We start from the raw sequence: 17,325 nt of genomic DNA on the forward strand, positions 1-17,325 counted from the left end.
ATCGCAACATAGTCATCCATAATTTCGCAGAAGCATGCTTAAGAGGCCTGTTATTCCTATTGGGAAACATTTTCTATTTCAACACAGCTAGAGAAGGAGCCCCCACAGCAGCTCTGGAATTTATGTGCTAAGCTCAAGGGATCAGTGTTGCATCTTTTACTGTTGTCTGATTTATTTTTGTTCTTATAATAAATGTCACAGGCACCTGGGAGAAGTGCCAGCTTACTTTCTTTATAAATAATAAAAGAAAGCATCGTAATTGATAGATGGCATAAAAAAAAAATCCACGTTGGAAAGCAATTTACACTGCAAAGTTTGAATGAGAAAATGCATTAGTTTTAATTACTTGTGCCATAGTATCTTCTAAGGGCACATGGGGAACGGTCTCAAAATGCTGATAGTGAAAGAGAGTGTGCCTCAGGATCCAGTTCTCCATAGTGGTTCTCTAAAGGACTGGAAAATGAACATATCTCAGCAAATGAAAAGCTTTATAATGGAGATATGGTTTATGCACTCCTTTATTGCTGCCGGATGCCAACAACAACAACAGGTGGCATCCAAACCCATTACCTGTTCTTTTCTGTATTACATAAAAGTTTTGAGTATCTAGGCAAGGCTTTGAATTTTGACGACCTGGTGAGAATTTTTTTGGGGAAAGAATTATGCAGCCAAAACAAGATTTAGTCATTAAAAGAAGAATTCCAAGCTTATCGAAAGGAATGTAACATGGCGGTTAAACTACTAGCTGCCACAGTTGTAACTATCGCCCCTGTTTTCTCTAACGGCAAATGGCAAATTTAGTTTCCTGTTTTACTATGGGTTATGGCCAGTCACTCTGCTTTTGGGCACAAATTCTGAGGTGAACAATTCAATACTCTCTCATGGGTAGTCAGGATCTATAATCGTTAGCCAGGCGGGCGGGGTATAAATAGTAAATTATTATTATTATTATATAATTATTAATAAGAACTTCATAAATATGGAGACCATGCACACGGATGCCATTAGGTCACTGGCTGAGGAAGACATGGGCCTTTCGAAGCATCCACTCAGGCAGCATATTGTCGGTGGTTACACTGTATGCCTTTCCACAATGGGCATAAAAATAGCAATGCAGCAAACCGTATCTGAAAGACACACGGGGGTTCATTGCTTCTTTCGTTATGAGTTAGAGCATTTTCTTTTAAATACACTGGGGCCTAAGAAAGTGACTTTGTGAGCTAGATCTGTCCTATAGCCCTTCATTTGTCTATCCCTAATAAGAGAGGTTGTTATAAGTGTTGTTGTTACTGTTGTTGTTGATGATGAGGATGCTTTTTTCTTTGCCTAGCAGGGCCTGAAAGGTGTGCTCATTTAATTATAGGGGAGAAAAGACCTTCAAACATTCCAAAATATGTAAGGTGGGGGGGGGGGACTCTTAGGGCTGTGGCCCATGTAGGGTCAATGGGTGCAACACCCATCCTGGAATATTGATCGCCCCCCCCCCCATAAAAACAAGATTTATTTATTTTTTAAGCACAGTTTAACATTTATTACAAGACAGTTTCCATTAAAGAGTATTTTTACAGTAGAAGAAAAGGCTCGGTTAAAAAATGAATCTTCAGCTACTATGAATGTGAACAATGTGTTAAAAGGAAGTAACATAAGAAGGGAAATGGGTTATCACAGAGCAGTGACCCCAAAATGGTTATCTTCTACTGTTACCCTGGCACTCTGCAATGCCCTTCCCTCTGGCATACACGAAACATCATCCATCAGCTGCTTCAGATGTTTTGTAAAGACATATAATTTTGTCCTGGCTTTGCCTGACCCATAAGATTGTATCCTGTTATTACTGAATTTCTATTTCGATCTGTTTTCATAATACTGTTTTAATGGGGGGTTTTTTGGGTTGCATCTCTGTTTTTATGATGGCATTTTATTGTTTCCATTTTGTATTTTTGCATACCGCTTTGAGATTTTTCAGTATTAAGAAGTACTCTTAAAACAAATGAATAAAATGAATTCTGGCCAGGAAGTAGCAGCTCGACCACTGGCGAAGGTGAAGGAGAAGCCATCTCTGTGATTTTCTGCTATTCTAGGCTGGAGCAGGGCAGGGTTTTTCCCCTGGCTGCCACCTGTGGGAGAACCACTGAACACTTCTGAATTCTTAAAATTATTGTTCTCATTCAGCTTACCCATTTCCAGGGCTAGCAATTCCTAGACACTAATGACACAATCCTATGCACAATTACTTGGAAGTAAGTCCAACTATGTTCAGTGAAACTCTCTTCCCCCTACGGATGTGCATAAGACCACAACCATAGACACTTCAGCTTAGCAACAGGATTCTGGAAGCTTCTGTTGGTTATGAAAAGATCACTGATTTTCCATTCATTTTCTTTGAAATGCCACCTGGAGATATGGCAACACCACCTAGGGAGGAAGATGGTTACAGCCATGACAAAGCTGATTGTCCTATAGTACCCTAAAATAGCGGTGCCCTATTCTGTAAAGATATGTGTGTGTGTGTGTGTGTGTGTGTGTGTGTGTATGAATAACCCATTCTTCTGTTAAAATATGCAGGCATTCCTACGGCCAAGACAACCTACAAGTGTACCATTTGTGTGTTTTTTTAAATATGCACTCTTCGTCTCAGCAAATGAGATGGAGTCTTCTTAGGGGGAGGGCAATTTCGTAAAGCCATTAATTTTTCTTGCCATTTTAATTTTTATAAAAATAAAAAATGGCGACAGGATCCTTGAGAAGAAGACAACAAGCAAAGCTAGCTATCCAGCGCGTTCTCTTTTGTGAAGTTCACAATGACTGAGAAGTAAATTGCTTCTTAATAAGTTTTGTATTCTCCAAGGGTATGGTTAAAGGGTTAATTTAACGCTTGACCCATTAAAACCACTGAGTGCAGTGAGAACCTTACACGGCTGATCAGATGATTATTTCTGGGAGATAAGTGGCTGAAAACTGAGCTTCACTAGTTCAGGTAATCAAGGGAAATCGGCATAAAAGAGAAGATGCGGCTGAGTAAAGACAGAACAGCTACCTGAGATTCTATTACTTGTCGTCTTTCAAGCATAATAATGAGATTATAGTAACCCTAAACTGACTGAAAACAGAAATCTGGCTGTCTGTCAAGTTCATTGTGTTGAGTTTTACAACACTCCAGATCTGGTTCCTCTCTGAACCTGCCATAATTATACCAGGAAGACAAATTCAAAGAAACTTTTTTCAATCTTGGGTTATTGTCAGGGTTTGGCTTATGACCAACATAACCATTGTTAATGACATGGAGAATCTCGTTAATGCTTCTCTCCCCCCCCCCCCCCCGTGAGCCTATGCTAAGCAATATCACGATATACACCACTGCAAATATTTTTACATTGCATCTGTCACAGGGTCCCAAATTACTTTGCTATTGATCCATGCTGCGGTCTTGTGGTTATTCAAGTGAGAAAGCTTGGCTGTTTTTGTGTGTGTGTAAGTCCCATCATTTTTCTACCTCTTTAATAGAAACATCCAATCATGTCAGGGAGCTACAATTGAGATCCTAAACATACCTACCTGAAAATACATTCAGTTGTAAAACAGAAAGGAAAGGCACAGTCCTACTTCTAAGTTTGTTTTTGTTTTAAGAATCAGGTGAAAGTTAACAGTGCTTATGCTATTACCCGCCCCCCCAAAAAAACCCCATCAAACAAATATTAGCACCATACTTGTATGGTTTTCAAAGGCTCATATATGTCCCAAGTAACACATCATTTTTATTATCGCTTTCATCCTCAGCAGGAGAGCCAGTGGTCTTGAATAGGCAGAACCAGGACCAGAGTATACATTATGGTTGTCACAAGTGTGTGGCTGAAAATTGTCTCCTTGACGCTTGTGCTCATTGTTATGCCATAATCCTCATATGTGTTTATAATTTGGTACTTGGCCACCAGATGGGCTCTTTTCCTGCCTTGAGAGCTTCTGGGGTTGGTGGATGGAGGTGGAGAGTCTCTAAACTACCACTGGCATGTGAACTGAATGCACTGCCTGGTTGCTGCTGTGTAGCAACTGGCGAAGGTGGTGGCACAGTGGTCAGTTTTGAAGTGCAGGACGGAGTTCCTAATGAGAGCAGCCATAGTCATGCCACGAATGAGAATCTTGAAATACAGGCAGCTGTGCTGATCCGTCATTATACAAGAAGGGGCTGTAGCTCAGCAGTAGAGCATATGCTTTGTATGCAGAAGTTCCAGATCATCATAAGAAAACATAATAAGAAATCAAAACGAAAAGAATAACCCTACCACGAGCTGACACTGGACAGCTTCCTATGTTCCTGTGCATACCCACCAAGACCAGCTGGGCCACCTCAAAATCTTTCACTGCCTCAGGCAATATACAAGATGCTCTTCCCAATTACACGTACAGAAGTTGACCAGACTGGTTGCTCAATCTTTCTTCAACACAGGCAATGGGACAGTGTCCTCCATGGTGGAATTCTGCTGAGAACAGAAACTCCTCTCTTCAGCTGAGCAGAAGGAGTAGCTAGACACTGATGGTGGGGGATGGGGAATGAGGTCCAGACATTAAAAGCACATTTGAGGGGGCAGTCAGCATTCCCTCCCTCCTTGCACGGAAAGCTCTGCACGTGTACATCAGCATATGTGAAGGGGCCCTTCTCGCAGTTACCAAACACATGGGAATGGGGCATACCAGTGTATGGTCTGCATGGGCAGAGGTAGCTTGCATGGCTTGCAGCCCCTTCACATATGCTTTTAATGCACAAGGTGTCAATCTGAACCCTCCGTAGCAACATGGCATGTAGATACAGGTATAGTTAATGCAGAGTGGAGTCCCTAAGGTGGTTGGATGGCGTATTGTACGCCTCCTTCCAGCAATCCTGCAGCCCAGCTGGTGCCAAATGTATTGAATTCCTTTCCTTTGGATCACATCAGTGAGGCTGAGAGGTGGGTCTTGTCATCTAGGCAGTCAGGGACCTCCATACACACTGCCCAGGCTTGTGCCACGGAAAAGTCACTTTGGTGCTGCAAACACAGCGAAAACAATGCCTGGAGGCAGCAGTTACCAATGCAGGGCTGAAAAAAGCCCTTTAGCTGCTGGGTAGCTCAGTTGGTAGAACATGAGACTCTTAATCTCAGGTTCGTGGGTTCTGAGATGCTGTTCTCTGTTCCTAGGAATCTAGTGTCAGTTCTTCTATCTACCTTGGCGACCAAAGGCCTAACTCATTCACTCATATAGAGTCTGGGGTCTTGTAAATCTTATCAGATCAGCCTGGTCCCCAATGTACTTGGAATCTCAGTATCCCTGATAGTTGAGGTGTTTCTCTCTCCTTCCTGCTGCCACTCAGCTGCCACACCCTGTCGGCTCCTCCTGCCTGTTCCTCAGAAATACCAGCATGCACAATTGCCAGCAGTGGCCATCAGGACAGCCCAAGTGGGGCTATATTGCTCTCCAGGGTTCCTGACACTGTGCATTGCTGCCAGTTCCTGAGATGGGGAGAAGGAGGGGCAAGGCAGCAGGGAGCTTAGCATAGTGCTGGTGCAGTGATGGATCCAATCCAAAACCCTTGATGCTGTTCCTTCACTGTACTGAACTCCCTGCTTCCTTGCCCCTCCCTCTCTCAGTACAGTGGTACCTCGGGTTACAGACGCTTCAGGTTACAGACTCCGCTCACCCAGAAATAGTACCTCGGGTTAAGAACTTTGCTTCAGGATGAGAACAGAAATCACGCAGCGGCAGCGGGAGGCCCTGTTAGCTAAAGCGGTACCTGAGGTTAAGAACAGTTTCAGGTTAAGAATGGACCTCCAGAACGAATTAAGTTCTTAACCCGAGGTACCACTGTAAGTGGCAGTGACGTCTAGCACTGGGAGGTTGGTACAGTGACACAGCCCTACCTGCATGGCCCACGCAACTGCTCACTGGCTATTGTAATTCTTGAAAGAGCTTGGCACAAGGAGTGGCACATCTCTATCTCACATATAGATAAAGGGAAGTAAGTTTGCATCAACATCCTCTACACATTAGCACAATTCTTCTAATCATGATGATGGGCTAAAAATCTGAACTCGTTTGCTCCCCACCCAGCCCTCCATGTCTAGGCAAAGTTCCCACCCATCCCCCATGCTTGGCTCCTGACCTCAGACTGTCTTCCTCCACCCCAGCCCCCAACATGCACATAGTCAAAGCGGCATATCACCATGTAATTTTGTAAGAATTTAAGGAGATTATTTCAGAAGCTCTGTTGGTTAGTTACGCATCCCCTTCTAGGCTGACCTCTGATGCCTTTTTATCCTGATTAGGAACCTGTGAGTTTCCCCAGAAATTTGACTTCAGGTAAAACTCAGTGGCATCTCTAGTTAAGAGTACCATTTATAAATGTGTCATTCAGAATGTGGATGTGTTGAAGGCTCCTTCCATCCAAACACACACACACACGTATATAGATATATATTCAATAGTGAACAAATGACTGTGTTCTGGCACCAATGATTTTTTAAAAATGTGAACTGTAAAATTATGCTACAAAGTTTATTAAACTTTCAGGTGTTCCATTTTGACATGCTCTGATCTTTCCTTAACAATGACAGGATGCTACACAAAAATACTGCATTTCATCTGGTGTAAGTCTTTATCTTCTCTTGACAGATTATTGCTGGTTAAATTGTAGAGCTGACTTAAAGGCAGGACTCTTCAAGGGAGTCAGAAATTAAGGCTTCACCAAATGGTAATAAAGCTATTAAAAATGCAAACAGCAAACAGCTACACTGTACAGGTTAGACAGCTAATCCAAACTAGCAGTTTAAAAAAAAGCAGAGCAATTACACTTTTATTTAAATGCAAGGAATATGAGCAAGAATAGAATGAGGAGCCTTGTTTAAATGCATTCTTCTGAATATTTATTAGAAATAATATATGTAGTTAAGCCACTTATCTGATTTCAGTGAATAACTAAAATGCAAAAGATCAATTTTCATAATTATACCAAAGAAGTCTGTCTTTCATAAAAATCTCATTAATAACACCATTATTACTGAAAAATATCTCAGTATTATTATTGTTATTCTAATTATCGCAAAATGCTACTGATAATGTTGTCATAAAATTCCTTTTTAGTATCCTATTAAGGAAGAGAGACTAAATAGTGGTATAAGTTAAATCTACATCGTAAGTGGCATTATTAAAACCTTTGTGTACTTGGTTAAAATACATTATGTGTATAATTACATAAATTGCTTCAGGTTTGGAAAACAGGTCTGTATAAATGTTAGATAGATAGATATTTTAGCCACATTAAAATGCACACCCACACACCCACACCCACACCCACCCACACCCACAACCCTGTACTTAAAACCAAACTATTGTCCAAGGGAAAACAGTTTTTCAGATTCTGTTGCACTGATCCTAACTGGTGCAGAGGTCAAATCAACAAAATAGGTTATGGTGCTCATATATGTAGGCAGCTATATTTAAAAATAACACAGCCACAAACATTTGTGTTAACATAATATTCCTGCGGAGTGAAGGTTTTCATTCACCTCCACAAATATTTCGTCAAATGAAAATAGAGACATTTGTCTTACATTATATGAGAAGCAATTTCTTATAGTGGGAGGGGTAAAAAATAAATGGTGTGACCACAAACTACCATAATGTGACCTGAAGCTGAGCTATCCTTGTGAAATCTTAACTTCAGAATTTCTCTAGGACATAGAAAATGTAGCATGTTTTTAAGTTTTCAAAGAGAAAGCAGCTATTGTATTCCAATAGGGTGGATACTAGTGAAGTGTTGAGTGTGCCCATCTTTAATTCCACCCTGAGGACTGTTGTTATGCTGCTTTAGCCTTGCTACATTCTGATGTCAGCTGTTTCAGATGGTGTGTTATGCTGTCCTGGGTGCAGACATCAACAGGGAAAGACTTTGGAGCAAAAGTCCAGGGCTCCACTAAGATGAACAGCCAGCAAGGACCCAAAATGCAACAGGGCTGGCTGATCACATCTGCATAAACTATATCCATAGGAAGATAAATGCAAATCTAAAACAAATGTTCTCTTTTAAACGTTGTATAGATTGTAAATGGTTAACTGTGTGAAAGTGGGGCTTGGTCTTTTACTCCTGACTAATAATAATGATAATAATAATAATAATTTATTATTTGTACCCCGCGCATCTGGCTGGGCCTCCCCAGCCACTCTGGGCGGCTTCCACAAAAACCAAAAATACACTAAGATATCACACATTAAAAACTTCCCTGAACAGGGCTGCCTTAAGATGTCTTCTGAATGTCAGGTAGTTGTTTATCTCTTTGACATCTGATGGGAGGGCGTTCCACAGGGTGGGTGCCACTACCGAGAAGGCCCTCTGCCTGGTTCCCTGTAGCTTTGCTCAGCGTCCGGGCAGAACGATAGGGGTGGAGACGCTCCTTCAGGTATACTGGGCCGAGGCCGTTTAGGGCTTTAGAGATCAACACCAACACTTTGAATTGTGCTCGGAAACGTACTGGGAGCCAATGTAGGTCTTTCAAGACCAGTGTTATGTGGTCTCAGCGGCCGCCCCCAGTCACCAGTCTAGCTGCTGCATGCCAGAAGGATGCACGGAACTGGGGTTCAGTTAGCCATTGGCCAAAAAGCAGTTTTAGAGGCGACTATTATGGTTAATTGTCAAGTCCGGGGATTTTTCTGGGCAAAGCTTCTGCTCTGCCACTGGTGTGTGTGGCAGGGATCTTGCATGCAATAATATAAAGAGAGGATAAGTAAAGCACACACACACACCATGCACCCTACAGAAATGGTCAGTGGTGGGATTTCAGCTCAGTCCTTGAAGTGCAGTATTAAGCATTCTCATCTAAGGATATGGATTCCCCTGCCCCCAGTAGGACCATTAATTCCTGAGTCTAAAATTATCTAACTGTGCCACTTGTCTAGTTACTCTGTACTTCTGCTGAGTACTGAGGTATAGTAGTTGGACTAGAACCAGGAGAAACCCAGTTCAGATCCCTGCTTGGTCACGAAGCTCACTGTAGAGAGTCCCCATCTCACAGTGTTGCTGCAAGGATCAGATGGGTGTGGGGCTGCCTTGCACTGCTTGGAAAAGTGCCTTATATATGTAGTAAATCAATAAAATAGTAATTCTATTTTTTTCTGCCATTCCATGTCTGCTGCTTTGTCTGTCCCTCACCTCTCCACACTGCTGTGATGTTCCCAGTAAAAGGTAAAGGTAAAGGGACCCCTGACCATTAGGTCCAGTCATGGCCGACTGGGGTTGCTGCACTCATCTCGCTTTATTGGCCGAGGGAGCCGGCGTACAGCTTCCGGGTCATGTGGCCAGCATGACTAAGCTGCTTCTGGCGAACCAAAGCAGTGCACGGAAACGCCGTTTACCTTCCCGCCGGAAGGTACTTGCACTTTGACATGCTTTTGAACTGACAGGTTGGCAGGAGCAGGGACCGAGCAACGGGAGCTCACCCCGTCACGGGGATTTGAACTGCTGACCTTCTGATCGGCAAGCCCAAGGCTCTTTGGTTTAACCCACAGCGCCAACCGCATCCCTGTTGTTCCCAGTAATGGAGGCTGATTCGGACTGGAGACCAGCTGAATTCACCAACCCTTTCCAAGTAGATATCTTGGGTTCTCTCTCTCTCTCTGGAACTGGCTGCTAATTGATCCTCCTGGTCTCTGGCTTCATAACAAGAAGCGAATGCTAATCCGGGTGCAGCATGTTTGCAGAGCTTTTGACTAGGTTGTGGTTTTTAGGTGCTGAGTGCCAGTGCTCGTTCTATGGGTTTTATAGTTATTCTTGGCCACTTCAGACCTCACTACAGCAGCACAGAGTGCATATGCATTTTAAACAAGATTGCAATGAGGGAGTGCACACATCAGGCCCTTTCGCTACACATTCCCCAGTTACCATAATGATGTGCATTTTGCTAGTGCTTGATAAAGATAATAAATAACTTTTAACTAATAATAATGGCTGCAAATCTGTGAGTAGATGGGACACCCCCCCCTACAACCCATTTTATTCAATCTCTTTTATGCATTTGTGAAAATGGAATGCCTGTATCTATGTAATTGGAACTTTATTTCTTTAATGTCACTTAAGATCTGAGGGTAAATTAACCAATCTCATCAGAGGGAGTGATATGAGTTTCAGAAATAAGTATAACTTTTATCCTACATTGCCTTTGACTGACACAAAGGAAGTGATACTTATCTTTGCTATGTCACCGGTGGCATTTGCTTCGATGCATGAATGTTAAAGCAAACAGAAACAGCTTTTATCACAGCGGCAAGTCATGATCTGCACTTAGGGCTCAATCTTGCCATCCGCTATGTGGGCATGAATTGATGTGCACTGGAGAGCAGGGCTGAGCCTTTCCGCTTATTATGGAATACATTCTAAAAATATCACAAAATACATACAGGGGGTTGCAGGAATTCATTTTTAAAAAAAAACAACTGCTAGAAGTAACAGGACTTCATTTTGCTCCTTCTCTCATGGAGAAATGCCCAGATAGGAAAAACTGTCTCAGGGTATCCTAGTCCTTTCTCATATCCTAGGCTGGATTTACTGTTAAAATGTAACAAATACTGCTGTGTCTAACTCAAAGAAGAAGGTAACAATGAACAGAAAACACAACCTATGTTCAGAATCTGTTTTTCTCATCCAAGACCAGTACTGAACAATAATGAATCAAATATGTTGAAGGCTGTTGTACTTCTGTTGCATTTTGTTACCTTATAAAACACCCTTTCATATCACATGGATTTTTAAAAATGTTTAAGGTAAAACTTTTGCAGAATTGCATCCATAAACTAATATAATGTACAGTGGTACCTCGGATTACAGACGCTTCAGGTTACAGACTCCGCTAACCCAGAAATAGTACCTCGGGTTAAGAACTTTGCTTCAGGATGAGAACAGAAATCGTGTGGCGGCAGTGGGAGGCCCCACTAGCTAAAGTGGTACCTCAGGTTAAGAACATTTTCAGGTTAAGAACGGACCTCCAGAACGAATTAAGTTCTTAACCTGAGATACCACTGTACTTCAAGGTTGGCAGAAGGTATATCAATATCTACTGGTATCTTGGAGGTGATCTGCAGTAGACTGGCAAAGGTTTTTGACTCCTAATGATTTAACAATAGCAACGATAAAAAGGCTTCCCTCTCCCCTAAATTTGGGCCCCTACCAGACTTGTGGTGTGTGCGCCTCCTTCAGCATGTCATGAACACATTAATAGTGGATTTGTAGGGGACCATCCAGTCCATTGTGCCAGTTGGGATTTCTGTTGTCATAGTTTACCTTAAGAGGGCAAGGGGGTCCAAGAAGCAGAGTGTGGAGGGGACTTCATTTCCATCTTGATTTGAACTATCTAGCAAGTTGTGTGGTGCAGGTTTCTAACGAGCATAAATGTTCATTATAAAGTTAAGCAAGTGGGGGGGCTAGCTGGGTTTTCCCTCCGGGTGAAGCCTCCAGAGCAGCGCCATTGAGGCTCCCAGCCTGTGTGTGCATGCAAATGCATGTGTGTGGGGTGCCAAAGTAGGTCTTTGACCCAGGTGAAATAAATCCTAGTTTCGCCCCTGGTGGAGGCACCATTTGGGCTCTGCTTTGAGCAACAAAACATCTTGGTTAGGTGCATCTGGGCCTTCAAGGAAGATCTTGGTCAATATTGCATAGACCATCTGGTTTTTGCACCCAAGAGTCATCACTGGAATGAGCTTTGCTCTGGTCAGAATCATAGTTCAGGATGTCGCTGCCATGTTGACTCCACAATTCGTAATACAGAACAAATCTGAAAGTGTGGTATGTATGTCTTCAAGCCATATACTGTGCATAGCTTCAAAATCCAAGCAATTCATTCAAGTTTTACCCTGTGTACAGGTAATGCCTTTAGGGACATACTAGATGCCGCAAGGGTTTGGACTTCACAAAGTTCTCTATCTCAGTTAAGAGCTAAATGTGATCGTTGTTTCAGACGGGTGAAGTACTCTGTTGGGATCTTGAGCTTTGCGACTGCAATTTAGCTACTCCTCAGATATAACTTATTTTTCCTTTCAGGTGATGAGAGGCATATTCTCAATAGACTTCTTTTGTCCATCGAAAGCACATACCATTTTTCTTTTAATGTGTAGTCTCATAAGGTCTGAGGAAACATTAGGTTTGTGCAGGGATCACACATTCCTGTGGATTAGTGATCTACACCTCCTGCTTACGTATCATTGTAACCAAGTTCTTGACTTTACTTGATTTCTGGATGTTATTGACACCTTCGCCAATGCCTTCTTTTTATTTATTTGTTTGCTGAATCCTTCAAAGTTCCCTCATAACGTTTCCCTAGCTCCAACATAGTTCCATGTGAAGAACAGTTGTAATGTAGCAAAACATTCACAAAAGTTGTGCAGCGATTCTAAGCTAACTTACTCCTACGGAATAAGTAAGCAACACTGGGATTTACTATAGAGTAAATATGCAAAGGATTTTGCTACATACCATCTTATGCTTTTGTACTTCTACTCCAGAAATTCAGTGTGGGTAGTGACTCCCCCCCTCCCCTTTTATCTTTTAATTTTAGAGGTTGTTGGCATTGTCTTGGGAGACAATGGGTGAGTGCATCTTTGGGGGTGATGTTGGAAGGTTGCAGCACCTGCTGTGGCTGTAGAGACCAATGCAGGAGAGACATGTTTTGTTGCGGCTGGGACAGATGAAGGCATCCTCCCAGTGATCATTTCTCCTCTGGCCTCTGCTATGGATATGCAACTTGATTGCCTGTCTCCAGGCACTCCAGTCATCTGCACGGGATTCCCACATGACACGGTTGATGCTGCCAGCCTTCAGGTCATGTTTGCAGACATCTTTGTAACACAGAGTTGGTCTGCCAATGGGCCTGGTGCCAGAAGCCAGCTCCCTTGTAGAGCATATCCTTGGGGATCCTGCCATCTTCCATTCTGTGGACGTAACCAAGCCAGTGTAGATGCCGCTGAGACAGGAGTGTGAACATGCTGGAAATGTGGACTTTTTAAAGGTATGTTTTTAATTTTCACAAAGTTTATATGTGAAATCTTAAAAAGCCCAACAGTTACAGCTTGTAAGCACTTAGATAAAATAAGTACTTTGATGAAGTAAGTGCCTGGATGCTGTCTTCCTAGAGCAGAGGACCAAACATTCAAAAAGGAGAGATATAGTAGTCATGGGAGAGGAGACTTCAACTACCCCAATATCTGTTGGAACACAAACTCTGCTAAGAATGTAAGGTTGAACAAATTCCTCAGTTGCCTCACTGACAATTTCATTTCCCAGAAGGTGGAAGCAGCAGCAAGGGAATCATTTATCTTGGACCTGGTCCTTACCAACAGGGAGCAACTGATCAATGAAGTGGAAGTACTGGTATCCTTGAGAGGCTTTCTAGCATCACCATGGGAAATCAGTCTTCTTAAAGTCCAGAGTGCATCTCCGACTTTACTGTTTTCCCTTGCCTCTGTTTAATGAAACTCAAGAGGACACAATCACTTCCTCTCAAGGGATCTCACCCAGTAGTTCCTTAAGCTTTTTGAAATCAGCCATCTGCCATGGATAATTTATTTCAAATTCCTACATTGCAGGAAGTTGGACTAGATGACCCTCAGGATCCCTTCCAACTCTATGATTCTACAAAGACAAGCAACCATTAGCAGTCTTCCAGCTTATGAAATGCAGTGTTGGGTACTGAATTGTTAGCTTCAGTCATTTCCAAGTACATCTATCTGCCTGGAGTATTTTTAAAAAATATATATATAGATTTTGCTTCCTTTTAAAAGCACACACAGAGAGAATAGGAATAGGAGATATCATAGGTACTTTTCAATGAGTAGTCATTGCCCCAATGCACTATTATTTTTTTTCCACTACAAAAACACACTTTGCAATCTGGCCTTATAAAAATGCATTGTATATAGTACTGCTCCTTGGTTACACAGTGAGAATATTGTGATCCATAACTGTGTAGAATGAAAGCACTGTACTTCATGGCCTCATTTGTACCACCGAAAGCAAAGACCATTAATTGGGCTCAAGGACACACTTTGTTTTGATGAGTGTAGATACTTTTTGACTGGGGGAGCTCCTTGAACTTAAAACGATCCATCCATTCTCTGCGTTTCCCTTCTCAAATCTCTCTACTATTTTGTTATCTGCAAAAATACAAAGCGGGATGTTGTTGATTTCCCCCCTTTTTTAAAAGGCATAATTGAAAACAACAAATTGCGCAGATGTGCCCAGTACCACAAAAAGAAGGGTATTTTAAAGTGAAATCCTGGTCATGGAGCATAACTGTTCACAACTAGCAGTTATGGTAGCTAAATTGAACATCTGAATTTATAGGTGGTATATCCCTGGATACTAGGTGCTTGCTATGAAGCAAACAACAGGGGTGACAGTTGTCGTCATGACCTCCTTGTGAGCATGCTGTGGAGAGAAAACAGAGAGAAGGCCCCCCCCCAGTAAAGCTAGAACCTAAGGTCACCCAATGAAACTGAATGGGGAGAGGTTCAGGGAATACTAAAGGAAGTACTTATTTACTCAGTGCATCAACTATGCAATTCACTGACAAAAGGTGTGATAATGGGTACCAACTTATAGGGGTTTAAAAGGCAGTTGGACAAATTCATGGAGAATAAGACTATCAATGGCTGCTAGTTATAGCCAGGGCAGGGGTGCCAACATGAATAAATTATTGGGAAGGGGCAGGCAGGCCCCTCCCCGCATAATCGATCACAAGACGTGGTGCATGCCCACCATTTGAATGTCAATGCCCATCAACTTGGGAGGGGTTGGCCCACTCAAATATTGTAGGGGGGGGCAAAAGGACCTCGGTCCCTAGGAGTTGGCTTCTGTGGCCGGGGCTTTTTTGTGTGTGAGAATGCTCAATGGTACAGAGTCCTGACACCTCTCTTTTTTGCTGCTTATAGCACACATGGCACTTTTCTTAATATGTGAGAACTGGAACCTATTTTTTTTACCTTTTTTTTTAAAGCACTGATGTATATGGTATTTGTCACATCCAGGATCATTTGCTGAGGAGCAACTTTAGGGGTGGACTACTGCCTTCTTATCCTGCTTGTGATCTTCCCAGAGGCATCTAGTTTGCCACTTTATGAATCAGGATGCATAACTAGTATAAAGGTCTTTAGTCTGACTGAGCAGAGTCCTTCTACATTTTTACCTGGCTAACCACAAAATGTAGGATTATATAGACTTTGGACTGCTGCAGCAAGTCAGTCATACCTTGGAAGTTGAACGGAATCCGTTCCGGAAGTCCGTTCGACTTCCAAACATTTGGAAACTAAAGCATGACTTCTGATTGGCTGCAGAAAGCCCCTGCAGCCAATCAGAAGCCACAGAAGCCTCATCGGACGTTTGGCTTCTAAAAATAGTTCGCAAACCAGAACCAAATTGGGAGCCAAAACGTTCGAGAACTAAGCTGTTCAAAAACCATGGTACGACTGTCTGGAAAAAAGACAGCTGGAGGTTCATCCACTGCACTTAGCAGTCTGAATGCCTGGTCAACTCAGAAGAAGGCCATGCTGATCCATGATCTTATCATGAACAAACAGACTGACCTGGAGCAGGAGAGCTGGGCGGGACTGACCTGATATAGTTCTGCCCACCTGGGTACTCTGTGCAACACCAAACCAGACTAGAGGGTCAGGACAGTGGCATTGCCATAGTTCGTAGAAACTAATTCTCTTTTAGGTGCTTTATGTTATTTCTTAATGCTCACAATAAATCCTAGAGGCAACTTGCTGATGAGATGAAGAGAGAATCCTCCTATGATACCAGGAAGGGAACTGAAGATAATCAAGTGTGCTCAAATATGAGAGGAAAGCAGGGGAGCTCTTACCGAAGTCCACAAACACCACACCTGCCTTTAACCAGTTTTAATCAATCCCACCATCCCATATCAAAACAGATAAAGATAAATGCCCCCTCTGCTTACCCCATGTAATTTGATTACTGGTAATTATACCCATTTATCTAGGTTTGGGGTGTTTTTAAAAATCTTTCTTTCGATAATGCTTAATGTCATGAGGTCACCTGAAAGCATAGCTGTCAACTTTTCCCTTTTCTTGTGGGGAATCCTATTCAGAATAAGGGAATTTCCCTTTAAAAAATGGGAAACGTTGGCAGCTACGCCTGAAAGCTGTTGGATAATTTCTAATATAAATGACATTATTGATAAATCTGAAAACAAAAGGAATGCTGGACTTCCATTTTAAAACATCCACTCTACTTCATTCAAAATATGAACTGCAATAAATTTGTCCAGTTTTTTAAAATATAAAATCAGTTTTAGACTTTTACAGACTGGCTATTTGTCGTTAAGGATTTAACAGTATGCTATGCATGTTTTCTTTGTACGTGAAGTTATTTGCAGTGTAATCCTATACTACTAAGAAGTAAATCCCCTTGAGTTCAACATGACTTATTCGCATATTAAGTGAGCATAGGACTTCCACCCTACTTAGTATTTAGGCACTTGATTTTGAAAAACTGTAGGTCATTGGTTGGCTAAGCTATTTTAACCAATGTGGCATTAGGCAGGTGTTGTTACTCAAATGCCAAAACTGTGAAGAGGCAAAATGGTGAAGAACAAATAGCCAAAGTGGGAAAGTATTACATCTCACTAAACTTCTCTAGAGCCATAACTGCAAATTTGGTTATTCGTGGAAGCATATGAATATCAATTTGAAAAACCAACAGCATAATGGTAAGGCTGTGATAACATATTATAGTGATATCAGGTGATAATATATTATGATTTGGTGTTACATTTATTCAGCATGCAATTGAACATGCTGAATTTTTATTAAGATCAGCTGACTAGAATTCCAGTTTTACACTGTGTTCTATTCCATTTTCAATAGGGTAAAAGAGAATCTCCCTTAAAAAAAAGGAAAAAGAAAGCCAGAACAGATGCTTTTCATCCTTATTTCAAATTGCTCAGTTCCGGATAGGCTACTGACAAATCTATGCAAATATCACAGGAAATACTACTAAAAAAAATTGTATCAAAGTAAAAATAACTGACTTGATGATTTCTCGCATGCTGACAATTCCAAAAGAATTATTACAATGGGTTTAAGAACTCTTCCTACTGATGTCAGTCAATTAAATACTTTGGTGATACTGGAATGAGTACCACATAAGAAGCTAGAGAAAGATAATTCCATTTCTCCCACTTTGGGCTTCCATAATAAGGGTGAGTTCAGCTCTAATTTGCAGTGTGCATAATACTGCAGTTAAAAAAAGAAAGAGGCTTAGACGTTTGTGATCCCATTTACTTACTGATATGG

General features: G+C 41.9%; 1 long non-coding RNA gene across 2 annotated transcripts in view; it reads left to right on the top strand.

Annotated features, from left to right (window-relative positions):
• LOC308475872 overlaps window positions 1-17,325 on the top strand; it is a 336,243-nt gene that overhangs the window by 92,751 nt on the left and 226,167 nt on the right. The gene's annotated exons all lie outside the window — the stretch shown is intronic.

This window comes from Podarcis pityusensis (genome assembly GCF_964106645.2).
Source record: "Podarcis pityusensis genome assembly, chromosome: 4".
In the NCBI taxonomy this organism is placed as follows: Eukaryota; Metazoa; Chordata; class Lepidosauria; order Squamata; family Lacertidae; genus Podarcis; species Podarcis pityusensis.